We start from the raw sequence: 27,346 nt of genomic DNA on the forward strand, positions 1-27,346 counted from the left end.
AATTAAACCAAAACACTGATTGTCTATAGAACACGTACGATGATTTGGCAAGTTTCAATTGGAGATCATTGATTAGGTGATTGTGGATTTTCAGCAAACAGTAATTTGAAGTTAATATCAATCATGCATTGTACTCGCAAGCTAATTGAATACCATATGCAATAAGATTGGGTCTTGCTGGCAAATTTTCTCCAAGGAGGTGATGTCTTGTCCCAAGGGGAAGTGCACCCTTTGTGGCCAATTAGAAGAGTACGTGGGCATGCGATGGATGGAGTGCTAGAGCCAATCCACCACTCGCAAGGCCAATCTATACCGTCAATGCTAGAGGAGACAAGACCTACCTACAATCTTAGAGCCTGAGATGGAGGCAATGATTGATGCATTGATTCCCATGGATGTCGAGACTTCTGATTCGCTTAGAGAGGAAGCATCCATACCATTATATGATGGGTGCTGAGTATCTCGGCTGAAGACACTACTTGCACTCTTAAGTGTGCAAGCAAAATACAGGTGGAGCGATACGAGTGTGATCGAGTTGTTCAGGTACCTTGTACATACGCTTCATTGATTTTTTTCTCGGCACTATTATTACAAACATTTGTGCTATTAGATCCCATGCATATTTTCAAGAATGTGGCCAGCTTGTTATGGGACCACATCACAGGAAAGAGAGACGCTATAGGGGCATGAATGGATTTGAAGGAGGTAGGTAAGATGGAGGCGCTTTGGCCGCAGTCAAGTGCTGATGATTGCGTGCAGCTTCCTCGCGCTCCTTGGGTTTTGTCCACTAAAGAAGAGCGCATTGTGAAGCAAGTAATCAAGTCTATCCGCACTCCGACGGGTATAATGTGTTCTCTCAGGTCCGGATTTTCTAAAGATGACCGATTATCAGGGCTAAAATCCCATGACTGGCATAAGATATGTCAGGTTTGTACTAGAATGTATTGTAATTAGGTGGGTATTTTGCTATTTGGAATGTAGCCATTATTCATAATGCTTTCTCATTTGTGGCAGTTTGTACTACCGATCACGATCGCAGGATGTCTTACTCCAGAAATACGTGGGGCCATTTACAAGTTGTCGTCTTTGGTGTAATGGATCTCACAGAAGGAGATTAAGACATCCTCTATTGAATCCGCGAGGCGAGGAGCAGTGGAGACGGTCTATCTCTTTGAGAAATACCTGCCCACCAGCATACTCACGATACAAATCCACCTTCTTGTGCATCTTGTGGATGAAGTGGAGATTGCTGGACCTGTCCATACACGATGGATGTTCTTCTTGGAGCGCTTCATGAAAACCCTGAATGGCTTTGTGCGACAACGAGCTTGGCTAGAAGGTAGCATGGCTAAAGCTTGGTTGGTGTCTGAGGCACTAGTGCATATTTCACAATGGCTACCAACGGTGGAACCAGACAATGAAATGCTATGGTCGCTAAAGGACGATGATAGACTGATTGGAGATGTGGTGGTTGGAAATGGGGTAGAAAAAAGAATGGATGCCTCAATGGAAGAGAAGGTGAATCGCTTTTGTATGTTGCACCATGCCTCTATGGAGACGTGGCTCGCCAAGTACCAAATCGCTAGGCAAGATTGAGAGGAAGCGCGAGCTGAATTTCGACGTAGTGCGCATCATTGATTGATTTGATATCCCGAAGGCATGGAGGAGATGCCATAGTTTATGTCAACGCGATGGTTGCATGGAGCCTTGACCGCAGCGTCTCGCAAAGGGACAGAGGTCTCAATGGAGGAGTGGGAATTCTCAAGGGGATGTAGTCCAAAGGTGATGAGGGGTTTAGAATCTGTCGTATCTAAATTTTATATAAGACATCTAATTTTAGTGTTTCAATGTATAACACAAAATATATACTGCAGCTAGTCGCGTGGACGACATTTTTGCATGGAGCGTACTAACAAAATGCACTCCACAATGGACTGTGGTGTCATGGCAAGGTTCGAGCAAGAGAGCCGGCGATGCAACAGATCCAAACACGGTTTTGGATGAGATGGAGTATTTTGGGAACTTGCAAAGTATTGTTACGGTGGATTACCGTAGCTTCTCCATGATACTATTCGATGTGCATTGGTTCAAAGTGGTACTTGGAGGAGCTGGAGCAACAGTTTGACGAGGTCCATTTGGATTTCTCGAAATAGATTCTGAAAAAAAATGGATGGATATGCGCGACACCTTTGTGTTGCCGGCCCATTGGGAACAGGTGCATGGACTCATTTGCTTGCTAATTGTATTACGACATGGTTTATGTCACAATGGTTTGAACTCTCTTGTACATGTTTGTGAATAGGTAATCTTCTATCCAAACCCCTGACAACCTCGATGGTGGTATGTTATACCTTCAACTCCCCGAAGTGCGAGAGTATATGATCAAAGCGATGTTTCGAGCATAGATGAAGATAATATGCAAATAGAGGGGTCGATATTGCAAGGGGTGGAAGCCGTCGAAAGCTTGGAGCCAGCATCGGCTAACAATGATGGAAATACAGGAGTCCAAGAATTCTTTGAGAATGAGGTGGACTCATTCTTTTGTGGTGACATGTCTATCGACCTTCCAGTGTATGCGGAGTTGTGTCAAGAGATTAACATGGGACCATAGGATACTTCATACTTGGAGCATCCACTTACTCAATTCGTTGACCAATCGCTTATAAGGGTACATAAGATATGCATTTTAAGTGAGATTTTTTTTAAATGATTTATATTACTGTGCTTTGTATGATTTAAATTGATGGTTCTAACATCATTTTTTGTTTGTGCAAGTGACATTTTCAGGATGAGTCGAGGGGGATGAGCGATGAGGAGTTACAGGACATCTTTGCACGCATGTCTCCAGACCAGATTTCCAGATTCAAAGAGATGACAGACCAGGAGATGTCTCGGTCTTCATCAGGGCACTCTCTAGATCTGCTTCAGCGCGATCGAATGCTTCGGCTTCGAGCAGACGAGCTCGACACTCACGACTTGGGCTAGAGGGAGGGAGTGCATCGGGATCAGGGGGATGCTACAGAGATACAGAGGTAGTGAGCCCGTGGTTGACATAGGATAAAGGTGTGACTCCTCACTCTCGTGGATGCTATGGAGACACGGACACGGTGTCTCCATCTCATCGTTCAGCTGGAGATGTGTCACCTCTAGGATTTGTCACACCTGTGGAGATGTCTACTCCAGTTACTCCAGCTTTTGTGCAGCCGTCAGCAGGTGGCACCCCTGTGGGTGCCACTCCGAGAGATATTACCCCCGCCGGTACACCGGATGCACATGGGTCTCCTAGATATGCCCAAGAGCGTGGATGCAGATGGGAGAGGACCCATCTTAGGCAGATAGGGGGTTATGGATATCTAGTCGATAGTAGGTCAGGAGCCATCATCATGAATGATGAGGGGAGGAGGGTGATGGCTCGCATGAGAGAGTTGTGCCAACAAGTTTTTCGGTACAACGTCTTGGATCATTGGAAGAACATATTGGAGGGGAGCAAGGACTATATAGTAGCATCCTTGCACGAGGAGTTTCTCGTGCCAGTTGCAGTAGATAAATTCTCTACGGGCTGGATGATGGATTGCATGCATGCATACATGTCACATAGATGATCCAACACACGCAAGGCAATCAAGAGTGGGCTTGCAAAGCTCGAGTGGTTAGATGCAGACGACTGGCGCCGACTGAGGGAGGAGGCTACAGATTCTCCGGGATGTTGGAGTCAGCAGCGCGAGGCGGCGAGGGCACGACTCGAGGTCGGAGTGGTCCATCATCTTCGGAGTAGCGGCCATAGGACATATTTGGAGGACTTTGTAATTTTTTCTTTTGTTTTGCTTATTTATTTTTTTGAAATATTCTTTGTACTAACAATCATATTTCTAACAGTTAGCATTTTATTTTCTTTGCAGCACTCCATTACAAATCGCGATCCGACTGGCCTTGAGACTCGATATGCAGAGAAGCACGGTCTCACTGCATTGATCGATAGATTGTATTATCTAAAGGATCTCTTCATCAATATGATATCAAATGCAATAATTTCAATGATCTAAAATATCTTCATCAAGATATTCTTGAAGGTAGGATACTCTGATAACCTCATTGTACGTCACTCACGTGAGGAGTCTCTACAAGAGGATACTTGCAATAGCTGAGTGACCTAATGAGAGATTGGTCCCCATTGTATTCATAAAATGGGATCCACAACAAGGAACTCTATAAGGCCTTCGCAAGAAACTCAAACCTACAAAGGGATGTGTTGGAAAAAGTCTTTAGGGAGGCTATATGAGTGTATAACTTGCTCAAAGAGAGAAGCTCTATGGCTATGCAGTAAGAGAGAAATGTGTTTAGAGATGTCAAGAGAATCATAGCACTTAGCAAATGATCAGTCCCTAGTGAGAAGGATAAAGGAAAGAGTATTGACTAGACCCAATATCTTAAGTCAAAGTTTACCATACTACATGAGTCATTGTTGTGAAGACTAGTGTGACATGTGCAATGTGTGTTTCAGTGCCCTGATTATAGGTTTCGGTCTTGTGCCAACTGTAGAAGATTTGGGCATGATGTTATCTACTATCGATTGCCAAGACAGTTGTCATATGAACAACCCTATGCTCAACCATACCATCCAAGAGTTAGGTAGCCTAATTTTGGAAGAGGAGTCCATTTGGCTCTACTTGCACCTAACAATTCAAAGAGAGCTACTCCACCAAGTATTGACATCAACCCAACATGAATCCTTAGACCACCAGGACCTATAGTGACCCATCCACCAAAACAAGTGATTCTCTAGTGCACTTTGTAGAGGAACCACTTGAGAAACACTCATGCGTGAACCCTTATATATCTTATGATGAGGAGGGTAATCTCATATTGATGGACTTTAGACCTATGCCAATCATGGCTTTTGATGGATGATTTTCGATGCCAAGAAGTACTTAAAAATAGCCAAAAAATCTAAATTTCAGGGAAAGAATAGACTTCGTCGAAGGCAATAGCTGCAATCAGTAAAATTTTAAGTGACAAGTCCCTAAAGCACTAGTGCTTATTTTCATGGAAAATCAAATGGTGGCAGATGGCCGAGCTAGAGTTTTCCTAGATAAAAAATGACATCAGGAATCCAATGCAAGTCTCGAATCTCCATTCCGAGGTCGCTTGATACCCCATTTAATCCCCACAAGGTTTGGGATTGTGAAGTGACTACTGGATTTGGAAGCCAGGAAGAGTGAGATGGGGCCCAGCTTTGTAGATGTCAACGTCACAGAATCACCTATCCAGATGGATCTCGATTCTGATGTCATTTGCCCCCTCAAAATTGAAAAACCCACGTGTCGGAAGTGTGAAAGCAAATGAACTATATACTTTGGGTTTAAAAGCTTAAGCTTGCTCAAGCTTGGAAAAAAACTCAAGAAATGAAACACCATGGGGGCGGGGGGGGGGGGGGGGGGGGGGGAGATGTCAATTTTTTGGTGCCTCCCAAATGCCCTTTTTTTTTGTGATTTCTGATCAATCTGAGGCATGAGGAATCCTCTTGGGCCTGAGATGCCTCTATTCTTCGCCCTCGATTGCCATAAACGGATCAAGAATTGATGCACTGAGAAAAGAGATAAAAAAACCAGTATTTCTCTCTCCTCTTTCTCTCTCTTGCATAGAGGCACTTCATGTGGCAAGAATCAAGAAGAGAATCGGGAGATGGATGCTTGTCCGGGAGGCATCGCATTGTTCTAAGAGGCTAAGGAGGCTGAAGGATGAAGACCTATGCTAAAATCCATGGCTGGTTGGTTGATACAATGTCCCAATTAGATATTCAAAAAAACTTGAAACACGCAAAAAGGCGGTATGCTCTACTTTATGAAAGAATTTTGATTGTTTTTTATCAATCATGGTCTAAATGGTGTGTACATGAGCTCAAATTTTATTTGAATGTTCCTTACATTATGTTTGAGGGCTGCAATCACTATTATGCAAAACTCGTATTGATTTATAGCAATTATAAATTTTCAAAACCTGAAAAAACATAAATTTTGATGGAAATTGATAGTTTCTTTGATTTTGAGTGGGAAAAATGAGTGGACATGGGGTAAAATAAGAGAAATTGCTGAGTTTCAGTTCTAATGATTAGTCATTAGAAAAAAACCTAGAAAATACCTATTTTCTATTAAAAATAAATAGGAAAAATAAAGAAAATGGAGAAAAATGGGTTTCTTGCGTTCGAAAAAAATGAAAAAATGAAATCTATGTATGCCAATGTTTGACGGGGCTGAAGCATGAGGTTAAGTCTAAGTTCGGTCCTTTTACTTTGTGTTAAAGTGTGTATTTATTGCTTTTACATACAAAAAATGACATAAAAGAACCTCTACACCTATGCAATGCAACAAAATTTAAACGGTGAGGGGGAGGATGATGTTATACAATAGTTTAAGCGTTGAAATAATACCAATTCTGATTGTTCTCTTTATGCATAACATTTAGGATACTGTTTATTTGGAAATAATGGATCTAGCAGCATGAGGTTCGCCTTGGTGCTAGGTTCTTGCAATGAAGCATTGCGTATTAGCGGATATTCATTAAAAGGGTTGTTTTTGCACGACACATAGGCTAATTTCAAACCATAACTGTTTGTGCACAATAAGGCATCCACTATTGCATGAATCATACACATGGTATCTATTCCTGGTATGCATAGCAATTGGTTGAATTATAAATGACCCACGCTGGAGAGATTAAGGTACCGAAGCTGTAGGTCTAGACAGTGGGTCCAAGGGGATAAGTGAGGACTGGTACATTCCTCGAATGATATAATATTGGTACCAAGAGTGGAGTCTATTTTTTATGTGTTATATGTGTTAGTGATGCATCGAGGGGCCAATCCCCAAGGTGTAGGAGGGTCGCAGTGGGGCCATGGCAATCAGTGGAGGGGTGCCTCCTATGTTGTTCTACGTGGTGAATTACACCAAAATGTGTAGGGTCTCCCTTTGAGGAGTCTGAGAAGTTTAAGGATTGGACTACAAATACGATACAAACACAAAATGTATGTACGATGGCAGGGCAATGTGTCCTGTGGACGCTCTTGACCGCAAGATTGTGGGGTTGTCTTGTGCATGTCAGAGGTCCGGCTAGTGCTATAGCCAGTGCCAGCCCATTTGAGGTCCCATCATCTTTAGGTAGAGGGAGAGGTAAAGGCATAGGAGGAGGTTAGAACCATGAGCCCATAGCATGTTGGATGTGTGGCCATCCAGGGCATATCTCACCCTGCTTCCCTAAAAAGGAGAAAGCAAATAGAGAGAAGGCCAACTTGTGGTATCCCATATCAAATTCACACACCTATTTGCCAATTTTCCTAGATAAAAACCCTCTTCTGGTTTGATCATGCCATTTGTGTTGCTCAGGCTCTTTTCTACCGAGTCACCTAATGATAATGCCACACCCATCCCCATAAATTTCATTACAGGAGCCCAAGTGAAACAAGCTGGTATTTCATTACCTAGACCTAGCAACCTAGATGTAACCTTTATGGGGAAGACGATTCGACAAAGGAGAATAAAGAGGAGTCATGAAAAAATAACACTCAAAATAAAGAGCACGACCACTTTGACAAAGGAAAGGTAGATTACTGATGCAAAGCACAAACATCTACTCCTAGGATGAGGGAGAAGGAAAGTGCTAAGGTTGGAGAGTATCTTGACCCCAACCAACAACTAAAGGCTATGGATAATATCAAATAATGGATAAAAAAGCACAAGCTCACTTGCAAGTCATTGAGCTTATCATTGAGGACAAGATCAATGAACTCTCAACCATGAGCCCACCAATCTCTCCCACACATACTTGAAAGTAGGAGAGGCAACATCACCACATACATAATCACATAGGTAGAACACAGATGCCATGAATAATAAATTGCCCAAGTGCATTGGTAGTAAGTCCATGAAATACAAGAGGAAGAGATGGTTGGAAATTTACTCACCACACTTATATCAATTCTTGTAACATTGCTAGTGGAAGAATGGCTTAGGCAAAACCCTACACTACGGCGAGCATTGAAATAATGGGTAGAATGAACTAATAGACATGAAAAACCACAAGACCTGCCCAACCATGATGCTATGATGCACATGCCAAGCCTAATGTTGAATCCAATGTTGAAGTCCCCACAAGTGAATGCCTTTTGGGAAGGCACTGAGATGCATGTAGTCTTACCTATCATTACCCTAGGAGATACAATTTGAAAGGGGATAGTAGACATAAGAGCAAGAGTTAGTATACTTAGCCATGTAGTCCTACAAGCTTGGGAAAACCCACCGATAGAAACTACACGGTTCAATGTCACCCTAAAAAATGGGATGAAGGTCAGATCCTTTGGAGTCTTGAAGGATTAGCCTTTAAAGATAGTGGGAATTCAATTCTTTTTTAACTCTATAGTTATGAAGGGAGTGGGTTATGATATCTTGCTAGGCAAACCTTGGATGAGGAATACTAGAGTGATAGAGGATTGGGGTAATGGCCTAATATTCTTAGGTGATAGATTAGAAGTAGTTTGAGTAGAGATGGACACTTGGAAAACCTCACCAGTGGATCTAGATGCCATTTTTGCTATGCTCAAGGGTGATTCAAAGGCCAGAAGCGATTATGGATCTCTAACTAAGTAATTTCCTTGTCTTGAGGATGAGTGCAACTAGATGCATGTGTTGGCAATCATTAATATGCCATTCTCAAATGATGAGGATGGGCACGACTAGATGCATGTGTTGGAAACCATAGATCTTCCATTCTTGGATGATGAGGATGGATATATGGAAGTTGTAGACTTAGGTAGAAAACCTAACAAAGCCACAACTTCTAACCTATCCATAGTGGCCCTATGCATGATAGCCAGGAGTTCCATCAGACAATCACTAGCAATCAATTTTCATGTTCTAATTAATGGAGCTCCATAGAATCCTTGAGTATTTGACAAGTGAGCTAGCTTTCAACCCAGCTAATACAAACCTAAAGCCTGTCAAGGATCTCATGGAGAGTAAGGAGTGGTGATTGACTAAGGTGCGTGACTTAAACATGTTATATATCAAGGCTCTCATTACAAGTGAGAAAAAATTTGAGGACAGGAACCGTGAAAACAACACACAATCTGAGTATAAGGATTTTGATGATGAGTACAAAGACTATTGTTCCATCGAAGGAAAGAGAAGAGGAAGTGGAGACCATAGAAAATGACACAGATGGAAGAGTGATTGAGAAAATCAGAGTAGACTCTAAACCCCAAGAGGTCAACACTTTTAGAGTGAACGAAGGAGTTGACAAGGTAGATTGCGATTGAACTTGGCTAGAATACCTAGATGTAGTAGATTATGAGTAAGTGGGAATAGTCCAACTTGGCACACATCATTATTTTGAGTGGAGTCAGCCTCAGGGCGCTACGACCACTAGGGGAGACAGACTCTTCCAATGTGAGGATTGTGAGTACAACTCTGAGAGCCAGAGGTAAGCTCTGATAGTAGCAACCTCAAAATTCCTTGACCACCTAGGACCAAAAACACCAAGGTTCATCTAAGGCATAAGAGACTAAAGGAAGAGAGAAGGAAATAGTTGAAGTCTTCAGAAGGTGACCGATATAAGAAACCCTAGGATTTGTCCAAGTTTTTCATGGAGTTTAAGAAGGGTGATCAAATAGTGGTGTTAGTATGTGCTAACCAAAAAGGGCAGGTGAGTGAACCCATTGAAGGACAAGACATCGACTTTTCAAGGGAAGGAGACAAGCCTCAACCCATGTACATAGTACATGGCCTAACTAAGGAGAAAGAGACTAACCTCATAAATCTCTTAAGGGAATTCTTTGAATATTTTCATGGTCCTTGGACAAGCTAAAAGGAATAGATCCAAGTATCATGACTCATTATATTTCCATGACCCTTGATACAATATTAGATAAGCAATGACCATATGCAATGAGTCCTAAGCATGCACATGCAATGAAGGAAGAGATTGATGAGCTAGTAAATGCAAGATTATTTATGAGATAGAGCATATGAATTGGATATCACCCATAGTGATATTCATGAAAAGAATAAAAATATTCGAGTGTGTGTAAACTATAAAAAATTCAATGCAGCTACAAAAAGAGACAGCTACCCATTACCATACATTGAGCACATGCTAGAGAGAGTGGCAGGAAAAGAAGCCTACAATTTCGTAGATGGCTTCTTAATAGCCAAGTGCAAGTCTATCTAGACAAGAGGCACAAGATAGCATTTGCCACCAAAAAGAGGGTGTTTGCCTATATAGTCATGCCATTTGGACATTGAAAAATGCCCCTACTACCTTCCAGCACCTCATGTGTTCCATCTTCAAGAACATGCTGAGAAAATGGTTGAAGATATTTGTCAATGACTTGTGCATCCACACCAATTGGGAAGAGCACTTAGAATATCTACAAATAGACTTTGAATGGTGTACGCAATGGGGTCTCTCATTGAAGCCCTTAAAGTGCCAATTTTGGGTGAAGCACGATTGTATCTTAGGGTGCATTGTGTCGAGGAATAGGATAGCCACAAACTCCTCAAAAGTCAAGGTAACTATAGACCTTTCCCCTCAAACCAATTTTAGGGGAGTTCAATGCTTCTTAGGCTACACATGATACTATCATTGGTTTGTGTTGAACTATGCATTGATTGCTAGACCTTTGTACAAGCTATTGATAGTATTTGAGTGGACCAAATAATGTTAGTAAGCCTATGAAAGGCTTAAACAGACTCCAACTTTAGCTCCTATCTTAAGAGCCCTAGATTGGTCAATTACCTTTCATGTGCACATTGATGCTTCAAAGTTTGCTATGGGGGTAGTGTTGTGACAACCTAGTAAGCATGACCTTGATTATCTAGTGAGCTTTGCTAGCAAAAAACTCACTGATGCGCAAATGAACTATTCCACAACAGAGAGGGAAGGGTTAGCCATGGTGTTTGTTGTAAATAAGTTTAGACATTATCTTCTAGAAATACCCTTTAACTTCTTCGTGGATCATCAAGCATTGTTTTATCTTGTGAATAAACCCTGCACAATAGGATGCACTACTCGGTGGTTACTTTTTCTTTTGGAATTTGACTTCTCTATGTGGTAGTAACAAATAAAAATGGTACTACATGGAAGATTATATGTTCTACATATCCACAAAGATGAAGTGGTTGGGCAAGGCAACATTGATAACCTATCAGATGCATATCTTTTTAGAATGTCCAAAGAATGAGAGTTGTTTAGATTAGACCTCACATCATATTGGATGGATGATATAGTCCACATCCTAGAGAATGGATTGCTTGAAAGACCCATAGAACAAGCTACGTTAAAGAGGCTGATTTTGAAGATCCAACCCTATCAGTTGATTGGTGATCAATTATATTGGTGAGGATAAGATGAACTTTTAAGAAGATGTGTCCGTGAATATGATATGCACAATGTGCTCACGAAAGCACATGGTGGGATTACTAGAGGATATTTTAGTGGAGACACCATGACACACAAGGTGCTCCAATCTTAGCCATGGTTGCCTACACTATTCCATCATGTAGTCAAGTTTGTGAAGCACTATGATGAGTGCCAAAGGACCAAAGTTCCTATTCATAAGGACAAAATGGAGTTGACCCGAATGATTGCATACCAACCATTTGAAAAATGGGAAAGCAACTTCATTATTCCAATCAACCCTATGACACAATACTCATAAGCTAAGTACATCCACAGACTATCTTATCAAGTGGACGGAAGCTTGAGCAACTTGTAAAAATGATTCTGGGACCACGACTGAGTTCCTTTGGGAGAAACTAGTCTCACGGTTTAGTTGTCCCATAGAATTGGTTAGTAACTAAGGAACACACTTCATCAATGAAGTGATTGCTCACTTGTTATCCACCTTCTTAATAATCCACAAAAAATCCTCACCATATTATCCTTAAGCTAATGGTCAAGCTAAATCCATGAATAAGATCTTAGTGTGTAATATATCGAATATTGGAAATTCATGGGAATTTTTTAAAAAAAATTCTTCTCCCGTCGGTGATGGTCGTGCTGGAGGGGGAGAGGGATTTAGAAAGGTCAGCAAGCTCCTCATTGGAGCTTGCTTATCCTCAATGCCATGCGCACTGACACAATGGAGAGGGAGGATTCCCCTCCCCTCCCCTATTTAAATCAAGGGGGGCTGCTGCTGTCTGGGGAGGAGTGGAGGGAGAGCTGTCAGGCTGCCTGTCATCACCAGATCATGGGGAGGAGTATGAGGTGGAGCCAGACGTTGGGAGAAGTCGCGGAGAGGCATTGTACATCATCACATTATAGTGAGGGAGAAAGGTCAAGTTGGTCGCCGCCAATCCACCTTGGTGGAGTCATGAGCTGCCATGCCAACAGCCGCCACCGTTCTGCCTCCAATCCACCTGATTTCGTCGCTTGATCCTGCGCTAGCTGGCCAGGAGGCCTAGCCACGAGGCCATCGACTATGCCTGCTTTATTTCCCCCCACGTGGCTTCCCAGCAAACCTTGGAAACTTCCAAGGGTGTGCTACCTTAGGCCCCCTTCCTGTGGTCTTGGGATTACTATTCCCCTCGAATGTCCCTTTTGAAGCTCATAAGCCCCCTTCCTATGCATCTTTAACCCCTTCCCCTCCCACGTGTTTTACACTTTTTAAGTCCTTATTTTCCCCCAAAATATCTAAGGCCCTTAAAGGTCTTATTACCCCCTGGTGCTAAAATCAATAATCTTTTGTCTTGGGCCGAAAAAAAAACCTTGTGTTCCCTTTCAACCCCTTGTGTTCCCTTTCACCCCCCCCCCCCCCCCCCCGGGGTTTTAAAACCCCTAAGCCCTTTTCACCCCCCCGTGTCCTAAAATCCCTCCACGACCCCCCTTCCTATACCTTTCACCCCCGTGTCCAAAAATCTCCCAAGGCCCCCCCTTCTTATGTCTTTTGGAACCACACCCCCCCCTCGTGTTTTAAGCCCCTTCTCCCATGGGTGTTGGAACCCCGTGACTTAAAGCCTTTTTCCCCGTATTTAACCCTTAAGCCCCTTTCTTTTGGGCTTGTTACCCCCCTCTCCCCCCCCCCCCCCCCCCCCCCCGTGATTTGACCTTTAAGCCCCTTTGTCATGGGCTTTGAAACCCTCTTTCCCCCCCCCCCCCCCCCCCCCATGTGTAAACCCCTATAGGGCCTTTTCCTTGGGCTTTGTAAGCCTTTCCCTCCCAAAAGAACTAAGACCTTAAAGGTCTTATTACCCTTCTCCTCATGGTTAAACCCCTTACCTGTTCCTTGCCCTTTCTAAAATACCCTTGGGACTTAGTTTTTTCCCCTACTCAAAAAAGAGAAGAAGAGTATTGAAGTGCAAGGGAGCGATGGTGGAATTCCGAAAAGGAGTCTAAAGCTGCTTCCACGTTCGAAGGACTACAATTATGATGCCTCCTAAGAAAGTCCAAAGCGTAGCCGCGGTAGGGTCATCTCCCGGTATCCATGTGGATATCTCACCCCAAACCCAGGTTTTCCTTCCTAATTTTTATTTGATATTGTTGTAATTTAGTCATGCAAGGTTAATTGTTAAAAATAGAATATATTATGGTCCTAGTTGTTCACGACGAAGGGACTAGTCATCAATACTTTTAAAACATGCGAATTAAGAAAGCATAAACGCATTTCTAGCAAATAGCTTTATGCATTGAAATGAATTATAAGCTAGATTTTTTTATCCATTGAAATAGTATACTTCGATTAAGCCTAAAAGTATAAATTGCATCTCGTACTATTAATCCATATTCTCTTTGCAATGAATCATCATGGAAGGTGCAAGCATGAAATGATACCTACGATGCATAAACTCTAGGAAAATATCGTTTATCAACAACATAAATTATCAATTAAAAGGTTGCTTGTTTAGCATGAATTTCATTTGCAAAGTGTAGGAAGATTATTTGGAATTAACCGATTGAAAAATCAATTTACGCATAGATAACAAATCATGTGGAAGTAATTATCTTCTAGAGTTAATCAAACTGATATAAACTTAAAACACCTAAGCTGCGAAATATTCGTTGGAAATTAATTAAATTCCAAGAAATGCCTATAACTTAAATACTTGCCCACATTCACTGAATGTAGGGACAGTGAATTGTAATCGTAAAAGAAACTAGGGTTTGTCCCTGAGATTCTTACAAAAAATAAAGCTAGGAAGCCCTAGGTCTAACAACTCAGCTTAAAGAACCTGAAACGGATTGTTTCGTGACTCCATTATCGCATAGTATGATGCGGGACTTGCGCAGCAAGTACGGAGTCATATGGTCTTGTGATTGAATCACAAGAAGAAAGGCCAAATTCTCACAACAAGGATGGCGGATCCTTACGCAAGTTATCTTGCAAAAGGATGTATACTTTGATATCCTTCTTGAGTAAGGAAGATTAATAGGAGATTAAAAACTAGAAACTGAAGTACCCAATGAACTTTAAGGTTTGACCAAGTTGGGTTAGTATGGTACAACCTAACCCAGAGTATATGGGATCTTGCCAAGTTGCAAGACACCCCAGATCGAGTGTTGGATGCATTTGAAAGGAAGGATTCATTCCTTAGCAATTTGCCAACAACAAAAACGATAAATGGAAATGTTTGTGCTTGCTATAGATTTTAGAGCACTGTTTGACTTTGTTTGACCAATGAATTACAAAATAAATGAATATCTATACTTTAGGTTGAAGGCCTGAAGGGAGAGGCAGCTTCAGTTACCCTCGACTGCCTGCCTGACCCTAACCAAGGGGGTTGTGACCGTGCCGGGAACGTGGACCAAACCCGCCACGAGAGGTCTCTCTATTGAGTGCTACTTGGAGGAGGAGGACACTTGGGTGCCAGGGGGGGCTCTTGCTGTAAATCCCTCACCTTCCGGGTCCCGCACAAGAGGCTAACGTGACTCGGGATTGGATCTCGAGGCCCGCATACTAGTCTACAGGTGGAAACTTGGAATAGTGATCCTTGTGGATCACAAGATAGCCTTCGGGTGGATTGTGGATAAGCCTATGGGCGGAACTCTTTGTATTTCAAAGATAAATGTGATGACCTGTTAATAAAGAACTTGCCTGATATTGTCTTTCTATGTCAAGTGATAAGATTACGTGAAGGAACCAATGCCTAACGGGTTAATTAAAGAAGCTGGTTGTTACATGTCCAACTAACGTGTTAGATAAGTAAATAACTAAAACAACCCAAGGAAAGTGCGGAGGATGGGCTATAGGTCTGTCCTACGGATGGGTGGTCCCGGTTGGCCAGGAACTTTTCTCAAATCACGAGGCCAGAAACTTTTCTCAAATCACGAGGAAAAGTGGGATGATCGTCAAAGGACACGAACAACAAAAGCATTGACTTAGAGTTATGTTTTAATCCGATTTACGTTGTTTTAGGGGAATGGAATGGGACTATGCCTTATGGCAAAGAGGTTGAGCTTTGCATCCCTCTCGTTTCCCATTCTCCTTAAACCAAGTGCAGTGTGAATCTGCTTTGGATCTAGTGTTTCTACGTAAAGTAGTTCGCTTGGATCCGACACTAGTTGCTATTAGGAAATGTCAAATTAGAAAAACTCTAATTCAGGTTGATCCTAAGTGGGAACGGCCGGAATACTTCCGCTACGTGGCAGACGCGGAAAGACCTAGATCGCAAACCCTGTAACATTCCATGGGAGTACCGGGTAGAGCTTTCTAGACATCCTTTCCAATGGACTGCTAAGACATGTCCTGGATGATACTAGTGGACACGTTACAATTAGTATCAGATCTGGTATCAGAGCCTGACCAACAACGGAATTGTTTTTATGAAATCATAATAAGATGAAGTAAAGCAAATGTTGCTGTCCAAACATTTTCTTACCTTCAATGCTGTCTTGCAGAATTACGAAGCGTGGAACAAGTTCTTGGTATTTCAAGTCATGTTTATGACTACAATGCATTCTCCACTTTATAGACAAAGGATTGGGATGATGAACATCCTGGAGAAGATCTATAATCCATCACTTTTGTACATGGAACGAAGATGGACGGGTGCTTCAAGAATCTACTATATAGCCGCCCACTGGTTTGCTTATCTATAGACCAACCTAAAGAGGATCAAGTGGTTGGAAGACCTGAAAGTCGTGAAGCTGTTCATTTTTGTGGAAGCTCATGTAAACTCAACTTTACATATTCAAGGTCGGAGGGTTGAGATGAACTCATATGTATATGAGGAAGTAACCCGTGTAATCCCCGCCGACAGGATTAAAGTGTTGGGCCGCCATGAGAAGTATGGATTCCAACAGAAAGAATATCCTAAACTTCCAATGACCCATCGATTCCTGAAGATCCATGACCCAAAACCTTACTATTATACAGTCCCTGTAGATAAATGTAATACAACGTTGTTCTCCCCAAACTAAATGTAACAGTTGGCTTATCATTGCATGAAATGTTGTATTCGAAAGGGCTATGGCCATATAAATACAAATAAAGACTTCTTTTTTATCAATGTCTGATTGTGCAAAAGTTAAGTAGCTACATTGGATACATGATAACGGAATTGAAGATGTAATATAAATTAACGACGATTATCGTATGATAACACTAAGAAAACATTTATCCAGGCACAACCCCAGGTACAGGTTCCTAATTCACCTCCTACATCAAGTACTACTGTGATCCAGGAAAAGAAGTTCCTTCTCAAGCAGATTAAGCCACCTGAGTTTGACAGGAGAGGCAGATTCGTCCAAGCTAATGCTGAAATTTGGATTGAATCCATGGAGGATTACTTTGAAGCAGCTGGTACTGCACCTGCCAATCATGCCATGCTCGCCAAGCTAAAGCTCACCGGCGAAGCCAGGCTTTGGTGGAAGCAATGGTGTAGGGATCAAGGGATCACAGAGGGATCCGTTACCTAGGAGAAGCTAAAGAAAGCTATGCAAGGAAGATATTTACCACCTGCTTATCGCACGTAGAAAATGAATGAGTTCTATGAGCTAAAATAGCTAGGGCTCACACTTGATGCATACTATTCTAAATTTGTCTCACTTCTTAAGTATGCACCGCAGATGGATATGACACAGTAGGTGTCTAAATTTTGTGCGGGATTAAATCCACCAGTCAATACCCGTCTCAAATCTATGCATCCATCAGATCTTCAGGACGCACTCATTTGAGCAGTGCCTATAATTCAAGAGGTGCAAGCTAGACCAAGGGGTAACAAAACTTGGTCTTATAATGACCCGAACAAAGGAACATTCAAACCTCAAATAAAGAGAGTTCAAAGTCATAATCAGGGACAAATAAAGAAAGCAAGGATGAATAATGTCAACAACTTTGTTCCTACTCAAAGTAATGGCCAAAATCTCCGTTGTTTCCACTGCAACGAACTCGGTCACTTCAAGAGGCAATGTCCCAAGCTTGGTGGAGGACATCACCAAGCGCCTTTCCAAGGAACTGGCCGTGGTCAAGGAGCCACTACCTGAGGAAGAGGGAGAACCGCCTACATTGCCAATAGGCAAATGTGTGAAAGAGAAGAAGGAGAAGATCCAACCATGGAAGCAAAGTTTGAAAAAGTGACAGTCCATGCCGCTCTACACAAGAAAGGGCTGAATCTCCAGTTCTCGGTGATTCAGACACCGTTAGACTATCAAGGTAAAGGTTTCAAGACCCTGATTGATTGTGCCAGTACACATTCCTTTATCTCACCAGCATGTGCAAAAAGATTAGGAATAGCCATAATAGAAGCACCTACCCTGCTTGTGGAATTGGAAAATGGTCGTGAGGTTACTTGTACCAGGAAAACTGCTAAGGTGGAATTCTTTCTGGGAGGAAAGAAGACTTCGATCAAATTCAGAGTCATGAATTTAGGTATCCATGAGTGTCTACTCAGAATGGATTGGCTTAAGCCCAACGACGCCCACATTCACTATGGAAAGGGTCAAGTTTCCTTTCGAAACTTTGAAAGGGAATTAGTCACAACTCAAGGTGAGGCTGGAGTGCCGAGAATCCAATTGGCCAAAGTATCTCGGATCATAAAAGGAGTCAAAAAAGGATTACTTGTTTACTTGATCAGACTCAACAAATTAGATCAGAAGTAAGAGTGTCATGAAGGACCTTCTTGGCTAGAGGAATATGCGGACGTATTCCCTGAAGAGTTAACTGAACTTCCGCCTCAAAGAGAAGTGGATCATGAGATTAGGTTAGTACCAGGAGCTGCCCCAATTGCAAAGAGACCTTATACAATGTCCATACCAGAAGCAATTGAGCTGAAGGAACAACTCAAGCATCAGGGCTACATCCGTCCTAGCAGTTCACCATGGGGAGCTCTAGTACTATTGCAGAAAAAGAAGGATGGGACACTTCGACTATGTATTGATTACCGAGGGTTGAATCAATCAATAGTCAAGAACAAGTATCCTATTCCTAGAATAGATGAGCTTCTTGATCGTCTTCAGGGTGCGAAGATCTTCTCCAAGATTGATCTCAGGTCAGGTTACTATCAGATAAGGATCAAGGAAGAAGATATCCCAAAGACGGCCTTCAATACAAGATATGGGCACTTTGAGTTCCTAGTTATGTCATTTGGGCTTACGAATGCACCTGTCACCTTCAATAGGTTAATGCAGGATATCTTTAGGCCATATCTTGATGATTTTGGGCTTGTCTTCTTCGATGACACTTTAGTCTATTCTAAATAGGAAGAAGATCATGAACCCCAACTTTGGATTGTCCTTGAGACAATGAGGTCACATAAGCTGTATGCTAAAATGAAGAAGTGTGCATTCTTCAGGCGTCAGATTGAATATCTGGGATTCATAGTATCAGTAGAAGGAATATCAGTGGACCTAGCCAAGGTCAGAGATGTGCTTGAGTGGCCAATACCAGTATCTGTCAAAGAGATACATAGCTTTCTTGGATTGACAGGATGGTATAGGGTCTTCATAAAAAACTATGCTTTGATTGCAACACCTCTGACGGACTTACTAAAGAAGCAAACTTCCATTGCTTGGTCAACTCCCGAACAAAATAGCTTCGACAGATTGAAGCAAAGTTTGGTATCAGCACCTATTCTAAAACTTCCAAACCTCAATAAGGAGTTTGAGGTAGTAACTGATGCTAGCATTCTTGCCTTGGGGTGTGTACTTATGCAGGAAGGTCATCCAATAGCATAGTCTTCAAGAAAATTGAAGAGTCGTGAAAAGAATTATGCTACTCATGATTTGGAATTGCTAGCTGTCATCCATGCTCTAAAGATTTGGAGACACTACCTGTTGGGTAACAAGTTTACTCTAGTAACTGACCATAAGAGTCTCAAATGGATCTTTACCCAGAACGAGCTCAACATGAGGCAACGTCGGTGGATTGAAGTGTTGGAGGAATATGACTTTGAAATCAAGTACTGACCAAGGAAAGAGAATGTAGTTGCCGATGCACTTAGTCGCAAGGCATTCCTAAATTCCCTAATCTTGCAGAATCCATCAACAGCCAGATCTCTAGCTACAAAAGTATCTATGCCAAACAACCCTATACTTGAGTTAGCTAGAGAGGATGCATGCCATGATCTAGCCTACCAAACAATGCTAAGGGAGATCTCCATCAAGGATCAGAATAAAAAATTACAGGCTAAGTATCATGAATTTTCTACCAATAGTGGACTTGTCTATTATAGAACAAGGCTGTGTATACCAGCAAGCGAGTCACTTAAGCAGAAGATATTGTGGGAAGCTCATGATTTCCCTTTCGCAGGACATCCTGGCTATGCCAAGACTCTCAATGCAGTTAGGAAGAGCTACCATTGGGAGAGACTCAAAGGTGACATTCTAAAATATGTCACCGAGTGTTTGTCTTGTCAACGTATTAAAGTCGAACATGTCATGATGCCAGGGAAACTGCAGCTACTTGACATTCCCCAAATGAAATGGGAATTCATCAATATGGATTTTGTTATAGGCCTAGCCCAAGTCCAGGGAGGATACAACTCCATCATGGTTGTGGTTGACATGCTTACTAAGGTTGCACACCTTATTCCAGTAAAGACAAACTATAAGGCCTCAGACATTGCAAGATTGTTTATCAAGGAGATATTCAAGCTACATGGTTTACCCAGAAGAATCATTATTGACCGTGATTCTTTCTTCACATCACACTTCTGGAGAGCTATCTTTGAAGCTATTGGGACTCAACTCTGTTTTAGCACCACCTATCATCCCCAAACGGATGGCCAAACAGAGCGAGTAAATCAAGTCATCGAGGATATGCTTAGGGCATACTAGTGTCGAGAGCCGAAGAGGTGGATTCAATACTTGCCTTTGGTTGAATTTGCATATAATGCTTCTTACTAGCAAAGCATTCAGATGACCCCTTTCCAAGCATTATATGGTCATGACTGCAGAAGTCCCCTAAACTTTTCCGATCCAACCTTAAGGGTTGAAGCTTCAAGACTGATGTTGGAAGAGATGGATGACCAAATAAAGTCAATAAGACAGGGCATACAAGTGGCCAAGGATAGATAGAAGGCATACGTGGATTTGAAGCATCAAGAAAGGGTCTTTGAAGAAGGAGACATGGTCTTCATTCGCGTACGCCCTAAAAAGAGTTCTCTATCCTTAGGAGATTGCAAGAAGCTAAGTCCAAAGTATTGTGGGCCATAGAAGATCCTCAAAAGCCTAGGACCTAATGCTTATAGATTACAACTCCCTGAGAACCTAAAGGTTCACAATGTATTCCATATCAGCCTATTGAAGAAATATGTACCTAATCCTGACCATGTACTTGATGACCAACAAGTTGTAATGCCTAGTCAAGGAGTCCTTGAACTAAGGCCTGATAAGATCTTAGATGTTAGGGAGAGACAATTAAGATCCAGAACCCTCAGAGAATGCCTCATCTAGTGGAAAGATTATCCCGAAGAGGATGCCACTTGGATAGATAAAGGCACACTTAACCATCAATATCCCTAGTTTATCTCGAGATGAGGACATCTCGATTCCTCTAAGGGGGAGAGAATGTAATATATCAAATATTGGAAATTCATGGGATTTTTTTTTTTAATTCTTCTCTCATCGGTGATGGTCATGCTGGAGGGGGAGAGGGATTTAGAAAGGCCAGCAAGCTCCTCGTTGGAGCTTGCTTATCCTCAATGCCATGCGCACTGACACGATGGAGAGGGAGGATTCCCCTCCCCTACCCTATTTAAATCAAGGGGGGCTGCTACCGTCTGGGGAGGAGTGGAGGGAGAGTTGTTGAGCTGCATGTCATCGCCAGAGCCAGGGGAGGAGTACGAGGTGGAGCCAGACATTGGGAGAAGTCGGGGAGAGGCACTGTACATCATCACATTATAGTGAGGGAGAAAGGTCAAGCTAGTTGCCACCAGTCTGCCCTGGTGGAGTCATGAGCTGCCACGCCAGCAGAGCCGCCACCGTTCCGCCTCCAATTCACCTAATTCTGCCACATGATCCTGCACTAGCTGGCCACGAGGCCTAGCCACGAGGCTGTCGACTATGCCTGCTTTATTTTCCCCCACGTGGCTTCCCAACAAACCTTGGAAACTTCCAAGGGTGTGCTATCTTAGGCCACCTTCCTGTGGGCTTGGGATTACTATTCCCCTCGAATGTCCCTTTTGAAGCTCATAAGCCCCCTTCCTATGCATCTTGTAACCCCTTCCCCTCCCCCACGTAATAACACTTTTTAAGTCCTTATTTCCCCCCAAAGGATCTAAGGCCCTCAAAGGTCTTATTACCCCCTCGTGCTAAAATCAATAATCTTTTGTCTTGGGCCGAAAAAAAAACCCTTGTGTTCCCTTTCAACCCCTTGTGTTCCCTTTCATTCCCCCCCCGTGTCCTAAAATCCCTCCACGACCCCCCTTCCTATACCTTTCACCCCCGTGTCCAAAAATCTCCCAAGGCCCCCCCTTCTTATGCCTTTTGGAACCACACACAACCCCCCCGTGTTTTAAGCCCCCTCTCCCATAGGTGTTGGAACCCCGTGATTTAAACCCTTTTTCCCCGTATTTAACCCTTAAACCCCTTTCTTTTGGGCTTCTTACCCCCCCCCCCCCCCCCCCCGTGTGTAAACCCCTATAGGGCCTTTTCCTTGGGCTTTGTAAGCCTTTCCCTCCCAAAAGAACTAAGACCTTAAAGGTCTTATTACCCCCCTCGTGGTTAAACCCCTTAGCTGTTCCTTGCCCTTTCCAAAATACCCTTAGGACTTGGTTTTTTCCCCTACTCGAAAAAGAGAAGAAGAGTATTCAAGTGCAAGAGAGCGACGGTGGAATTCTGAAAAGGAGTCTAAAGCTGCTTCCACGTTCGAAGCACTACAATTACGATGCCTCCTAAGAAAGTCCAAGGCGTAGCCGCGGGAGGGTCATCTCCTGGTATCCATGTGGATATCTCACCCCAAACCCAGGTTTTCCTTCCTAATTTTTATTTGATATTGTTGTAATTTAATCATGCAAGGTTAATTGTTAAAAATAGAATATATTCTCGTCCTAGTTGTTCACGACGAAGGGACTAGTCATCAATACGTTTAAAACATGCGAATTAAGAAAGCATAAACACATTTCTAGCAAATAGATTTATGCATTGAAATGAATTATAAGCTAGATTTTTTTATCCATTGAAATAGTATACTTCGATTAAGCCTAGAAGTATAAACTGCATCTCGTACTATTAATCCATATCCTCTTTGCAATGAATCATCATGGAAGGTGCAAGCATGAAATGATTCCTATGATGCATAAACTCTAGGAAAATATCGTTTATCAACAACATAAATTATCAAGTAAAAGGTTGCTTGTTTAGCATGAATTTCGTTTGCAAAGTGTAGGAAGATTATTTGGAATTAACCGATTGAAAAATCAATTTACGCATAGATAACAAATCATGTGGAAGTAATTATCTTCTAGAGTTAACCAAACTGATATAAACTTAAAACACCTAAGCTGCGAAATATTCGTTGGAAATGAATTAAATTCCAAGAAATGCCTATAACTTAAATACTTGCCCACATTCACTGAATGTAGGGACAGTGAATTGTAATCGTAAAAGGAACTAGGGTTTGTCCCTGAGATTCTTACAAAAAACAAAGCTAGGAAGCCCTAGGTCTAACAAGGTCAGCTTAAAGAACCTGAAACGGATTGTTTCGTGACTCCATTATCGCATACTACGATGCGGGACTTGCGCAGCAAGTACGGAATCATATGGTCTTGTGATTGAATCACAAGAAGAAAGGCCAAATTCTTTCAACAAGGATGGCGGATCCTTACGCAAGTTATCTTGCAAGAGGATGTATACTTTGATATCCTTCTTGAGTAAGGAAGATTAATAGGAGATTAAAAACCAGAAACTGAAGTACCCAATGAACTTTAAGGTTTGACCAAGTTGGGTTAATATGGTATGCCCTAACCCAGAATATATGGGATCTTGCCAAGTTGCAAGACACCCAGTATCGAGTGCTCGATGCATTTGAAAGGATGGATTCACTCCTTAGGAGTTTGCCAACAACAAAAACGATCAATGAAAATGTTTGTGCTTGCTACAGATTTTAGAGCACTGTTTGACTTTGTTTGACCAATGAATTACAAAATAAATGAATATCTATACTTTAGGTTGAAGGCCTGAAGGGAGAGGCAGCTTCAATTACCCTCGACTACCTGCCTGACCCTAACCAAGGGGGTTGTTGATCGCGCCAGGAACATGGACCGAACCCACCACGAGAGGTCTCTCCATTGAGCGCTACTTGGAGCAGGAGGACGCTTGGGTGCCAGGGGGGCTCTGGCCGTAAATCCCTCGCCTTCCGGGTCCTACACAAGAGGCTAACGTGACTCGGGATTGGATCTCGAGGCCCGCATACTAGTCTACGGGCAGAAACTTGGAATAGTGATCCCTGTGGATCGCAAGATAGCCTTCGGGCAGATTGTGGATAAGCCTACAGGCGGAACTCTTTGTATTTCAAAGATTAATGTGATGACCTGTTAATAAAGAACTTTTATGATATTGTTTTTCTATGTCAAGTGATAAGATTATGTGAAGGAACCAGCGCCTAATGGGTTAATTAAAGAAGCTAGTTGTTACATGTCCAACTAACGTGTTAGATAAGTAAATAACTAAAACAACCCAAGGAAAGTGTGGAGGATGGGCCATAGGTCTGTCCTACAGATGGGTGGTCCCGGTTGGTCGGGAACTTTTCTCAAATCACGAGGAACAGCGGGAAGATCGTCAAAGGACACGAACAACAAAAGCGTTGACCTAGAGTTATTTCTTAACCTAGTTTACGTTGTTTTAGGGGAACGAAATGGGACTATGCCTTATGGCAGAGAGGTTGAGCTTTGCATCCCTCTCGTTTCCCATTCTCATTGAACCAAGTGTAGCGTGAATGCGCTTTGGATCTGGCGTTTCTGCGTAAAGTAGTTCTCTTGGATCTGATGCTAGTTGCTGTTAGGAAATGTTGAATCAGGAAAAGCCTAATTCAGGTTGATCCTAAGTGGGAACAGCCGGAATACTTCCGCTACATGGCAAACGCAGAAAGCCCTAGATCGCAAACCCCGTAACATTCCATGGGAGTGCTGGGCTGAGCTTTCTAGACATCCTTTCCGATGGACTGCTAAGACGTGTCCTGGATGATACTAGTGGACACGTTACATAGTGAATGTTCTAACAAAGGTAGTCTCTCTGCTTCACGTAGTGATTGGGACAACAAGCTCATGGCAGCTTTATGGGCATATGGGATGGCCTACAAAATATCCATAAGATAGACCTTGTTCAAATTGACCTACGGAGGTGAAGAAAATATAACAATGGAATTCCTTGTTTTTCCAAGCTTAAGAATATCAGTTCCCCAGGAGAGATGGGAGGGCAAAGAGGCATGAATAACTCATTTGGCAGAGTTAGAATGTCTATCCGAGACTCATCTCATAGCAAAGAATGTCCTAATCTATAAGAAGGTACAATGCAAGAGTTGGTTTAACAGGCACGTCAAATAATGAGACTTCAAGCAAGGAGACTTAGTCTTGTTGTACTCTGTTAAGGGTCACAAGTAGAAGATGAAATTTAGGGAATTGGGACCTTTCAAGGTTTGCTACATCAATAGAATAAGTAATGTAGAACTCAAAATCTTAGAGCAGGAGGGCATATGATTTTTCAATGGAAGTCACATCAAAATGTATCACCCTTTGTCACATCCACTGCATGAACCACCTCTAATGATAGAATCACCAATGAATGTGAGAGTTGCAACTATCACTAAAATAGAGGATGAGGATGAGGAAGCAGTAGCACCAACTTACCTACATATAATAGTGACTACTCAAAAGGCATATACCTTTGATACGCTAATTGATGAGGGAGTTGACTATAATATTCTAATGTATGATCACTAGACCACTATTGGTCAACCCTAATTGCTCCCAACTGATGGGATCTAAAGTGGGTCGGCACTGGCTAAGGCACTAGTCAGACCTCATGCCCTCAACAGACAACCCCACCTCACGGCCTCACGGACCAGGAGCGTCTATCAAGGGATACACTATCCTAAACACTAATCATTGTGCATTTATAGTCTATAATCCAATGGATGTTCCCTTTTCCATGTCTCCTCAGAGGGAGATTATACATATATCGGCATTAAATGCCACATATTACAAACACAAGGGCACCCCACCGGCTGATTGTCATGGCCCTACTCTAACCACATGACTTCTCATGGAGAGTGGTTTAGAGTGTTGCACAGTCCAATGCCTTTGAGCTATGTGCAGGTAGGGGATGATACAACTCACCCCACTATACTCATGTTGGAAACGTTTCTTTGAGAATGTAGGACGGAAAAACTAAGTACTTGGCTAATGTGCTACATGTACCAAATATTACAAAAAACTTGGTTTTTGTTAGTCAAATGGTAGAGTAGGGATTGTAGATTTGGTTCACATCTCATGGTTGTCATGTAGAAGATCTAAAAAATGATTGCAAGTTTATTACAAAAGGGAAACATGCTAGTAGAGTATTCACCCTTGATGCAAGTCTGCTCTCGAAATAAATATTGCCATGTTTGTACAAAGTTCAAGTATTGTGGTTGATATCAAAGTTTGGCATAAGAGAATGTCACGTGAATGTGCAGCGACTAAAAGACATGTAGTCAAAACAAATTGTGGATGTCTTACTTAAGTTTAGAGTTGATTGAATGCATAAACTATATGAAGGATGCTAATTGGAAAAGAAAACAAGGCGCATGTTTCCACATGAAAAGCATGTATGCAAGAAGCCACTTGAATTGATACATTTTGATATGTAGGATCCTATAAAGACTAAAACTTTGAGTGATTGCAAGTATTATATTTCCTTCATCAATAATCATACTTTCAAAGTATGGGTTTACTTTATGCATGAGAAAAGTGAGGTGCTCACTCTCTTTAAATTTAAGGCTTTGGTTAAGAAGGAGACATGATTATATATTAAATGCCTAAGATTGGATGGAGGAGAAGAATATCTCTCGAATATATTTTTTAATCTTTTTGTAGAAAAATATTATACAACAACAGTATACATGTAGATATACTTTGCATCAAAATGGAGTTGCTAAGCAAAAAAATAGGCATATTGCAGAGGTAACTCGTGCATTAATGGCAAAAAGAAACTTACCTCATTACTATTGGGTTGAAGCAATTGCTATGATGTATATATTATGAACATGCTACCCATTGCTATTCCACATGGTATGATACCTTAAGAGAAGTTTATCGATAGAAAGACAAATCTATCCCATCTGAAAGTATTTGGATCTATTACTTATGTGTATATTCCTAAAGAGTTGCATAATAAATTGGATCCAAAGTAGAAAAAATTGTAATTTATTAGATATTCTCTTGAGAAAAAGAGATATAGATATTATAACCCTCAAACAAGTGAGTTGAGAGTAAGAAGTATGTTTTTTTAAATGAAATGAGAAGCTCGTATAGTAATGTGTAAAATGTAGTTGGGTTTGATGAACATAAGAGTGTGGCTATGTCAAAGACAAATCAATAGCAGACATTGAGTGGACCACAAGAGACTCCTAGTGGTGGTTTTGTTGATAAACCTTGGGGTGGAAAATTAAGGTCACAGGTTACACCATCAAGTATATCATAGATGTCAAGAAAAGGTTACGTATAGTGATAGATGTATCAGCAAGTTTCTCTCATGTTGATAATAATTTAGATGGCTTTAAGAAAACCTTGCATGAGGAATTTGAGATTCTATCTATTAAAACACCTCGTATACAAGAGGATACTAAAGCACCTAGTAGTGATGTTGAGATATCGAGCTCCACTCGTGATATGCCAGGGTGACCATTATGTAGTTATGTCACCGACTTGCCAGTTGCAGATGCGGT

Source organism: Lygodium microphyllum, chromosome 27 (genome assembly GCF_053477565.2).
Source record: "Lygodium microphyllum isolate KBCC chromosome 27, Lygodium_microphyllum_v1.1.10, whole genome shotgun sequence".
Classification (NCBI taxonomy): Eukaryota; Viridiplantae; Streptophyta; class Polypodiopsida; order Schizaeales; family Lygodiaceae; genus Lygodium; species Lygodium microphyllum.